This window comes from Myotis davidii, unplaced genomic scaffold (genome assembly GCF_000327345.1).
Source record: "Myotis davidii unplaced genomic scaffold, ASM32734v1 scaffold2904, whole genome shotgun sequence".
In the NCBI taxonomy this organism is placed as follows: domain Eukaryota; kingdom Metazoa; phylum Chordata; class Mammalia; order Chiroptera; family Vespertilionidae; genus Myotis; species Myotis davidii.
This window is the reverse complement of record NW_006295197.1, coordinates 22,475-25,559: the sequence shown is the minus strand read 5'-3', so window position 1 is coordinate 25,559 and position 3,085 is coordinate 22,475.

The window sequence follows — 3,085 nt, the reverse complement described above, 5'->3', positions numbered from 1 at the left end:
TTTTGGCAGTTAACTGCCAATTATAGTTGGCACTTAACTGCCAATCTTAGTTGGCAGTTAATTTGCATATAGCCCTGATTAGGCAATGAAAAGGGTAGCGTGGTACACCAATTACCATTTTTCTCTTTTATTAGTGTAGATATATATAAAAGACTAAGTGACTGCTTGAGTGCACACTGACCACCAGGAGCTGCCCCTGGTGGTCAGTGTGCTCCTACAGCAGGAGTGCCACTCAGCTGACCAACTGGTGCCAGATGTAGGGCTCATGGCTGGCTGCCACAACCCAGAGATCATAGCAGAGCAACAGCGAGCCTACTGAGCAGCAGCAGTGGGGCCAGGATGACCAGGAGCAGCAGGCAGGAATAGCAGGCAGCATTGGACTGCCAGTTTCAGCCCAGAAAAGGGGACCAACATGGCCAAGTTCACAGAGAATTAAGTGACATAGCATCAGAACTACTGATTACTAAGCCAAAGTTCTTTTTATGAGATGAAGTTGGACAGAGCCTGGATTATCCCCCAAATATATATATTTATATATACTTTATTTGAATAACCTTGTTCTGGTTATTTTTATTTTGATATTTTTAATTGCATATCCCTGTTTGATTTTCTCATTTATTTAACTATCCTTTCATTGATTTTTGCTTGGGTAGGAAAATCATTGTCATTTTCTGGCCTTGGATATTGGGCATTTGAGCCATACTTGTAGGTTCATTGAATTCATAAGATTATGACAGTGTGGGTAGAGATGTGGGGGAGGAGGAAATGGAAGTGGCATGACTACTTGGTGCTAAAAGGATTTGGAGAGTTCAGACGCTATCTGAAAGAGTATTTCGGTAAGCTCTCCAATATCACCACGGTAACAAAAGAGGGCCTGAGGGTGGCTGCCTGCCAACCAGAGCACTAAGACCTCCAACTCAGTGCTGCCCTTTTCCAACATCCTTCTCTTTTTGAAGCTGCTCTTGATGATTTTATTAACTAAATTGCCTAAAAATACAAGGATGGATCTACAGTTTATAACACCCCCTACCTCATTGGAATAAAGGATATTCATATGTTACCTTACTTATCAGGTGCCAAATATGTTTTTTAAGAAAAATATTTTTATTGATTTCAGAGAGAAGAGGAGGGAGAGATAGAAACATCAATTATCAATTGGCTGCCTCCTGCATGCCCCCTATTGGGGATTGAGCCCACAACCAGGGCATGTGCTCCTGCTGGGAATCATACCATGACCACCTGGTTCACTGAGCCACACCTTCTGGGCCTTGAATATGTTTTGATTGATTTGTTGGATATGCATAAACAAAAGTCTCTAACGCAGGCTCACCATCAAATGGTTTTGGACTCATCAGTATCTCAAGAAAATGCTTTATTTGTCCCCATGCCTTGGCTTATCCTGAGCATATATTAGATACATAAATGGTTGCTTGATGCTGTTTCCCCCTTCTGTTCTGTCCATTTAAATACCACCATTTTTTCATAAAGATCCCAGTGCCATAGTTTCTTTTTTTCTGCGTTCCAATATTATATATCATTATTATCTTGGGTTTTAGAATACTGATTTTATCATTTTCAATTTATCAGATCTTTGTTTCCCTGATTATTAGAAATAAAGGTGACTGCCAATAAATACCCAGGATACTACAGATTAATTTATTTCCATTTATTCTAATTTGTCATACTAATATGATTTATTTAGCATGCTTCAATGTTTATATTCCTCTTCTTAAGAATTTCTGTTTTTTGAAATATATGGCTAAAATTTGATGATATGTTTTAAATATGAAAATCAGTGTGTATAATGGGTTACTTTACCTGAAATAAAGCTGGGCCAGAAATTTGGTCCTCAATGGGCTATTTATCAAAAGATGACTATGTTTATTTTTTAAATAACATCATACTATAATTCACAGAAAATACAGTTCACTCATTTAAGGTGTCACTTATTCAATTGTTTTTAGTATACTCAAAGAGTTGTGCAACCATCAAAAGAATCTAATTTTAGAACATTTTATCATCCCATAAAGAAATTCTATACATTTTAGCAGCCATTAATAATTCCAAATCCCAGCCTAAGACACTAGCAACCACTAATCTAATTTCGGTCACTATGGATTTGCTTATTCTAGACATTTTGTATGAGTGGAAACACACATTGTGTCTGGCTTCTTTTACTTGGCATAATGGTTTTAAGGTTCATCCATGTTGTAGCATACTTCATTATTTTTTTGCTGAATAATATTTCATTTTATGGATATATCATATAATACTCATGACTCATCAGCAGATGGACATTTGTTTCCACTTCTTGCTATTATGAATAAGGCTGCTATGAATATTAATGTATGAATTTTATGTGGACATGTTTTCAAATCTCTACTTGTATAGTTATCTAAGACAGAAATTGCTGGCTCACTTGGCAATTGAATGCTTAATTTATATATATAATTTATTTTAGAGAGGAAGGGAGAGGGAGAGAGAGGTAGAAACATAAATGACAAGAGATAATCATTGATTGGGTGCATCCAGCGCAACCCCTACTGGGGATTGAGCCTGCAACCCTGGCATGCACCCTGCCCAGGAATTGAACCATGACCTCCTGGTTCATATGTTGATGCTCAACTACTAAGTGATACTGGCCGGGCTCAATGATTAACTTTTTGAGAAACTGGCAAATTGTATACAAAAGTGTTATACCATTTTGCTTTCCCACTAACAATGTCCAAGTTTCAATTTTTCCCAATTCCGGCCAACATTTGCTATTGTATGATTTTGCTTATTATAGTCATTTTAGTGGATATGAAGTGGTTCTTGTTTTGATTTGCATTTTGTAAGGACTAATAATTTGAGCATCTTTTCATGTACTTATTGGCCATTTTTATATATTTGGAGAAATGTCCATTCATATTCTTTGCCTATTTTTAAATTGGTTTATGTCTATAATTGAATCATAAGAGGTCTTTATATAATTTATATATTCTAGCTATAAGTCCCTTATCAGATATATGATTTGCAAACATTTTCTTTGATTATGTGAATTGTCTTTTAACTTTATTGATGGTGTCCTTCAAACAATAAAAAT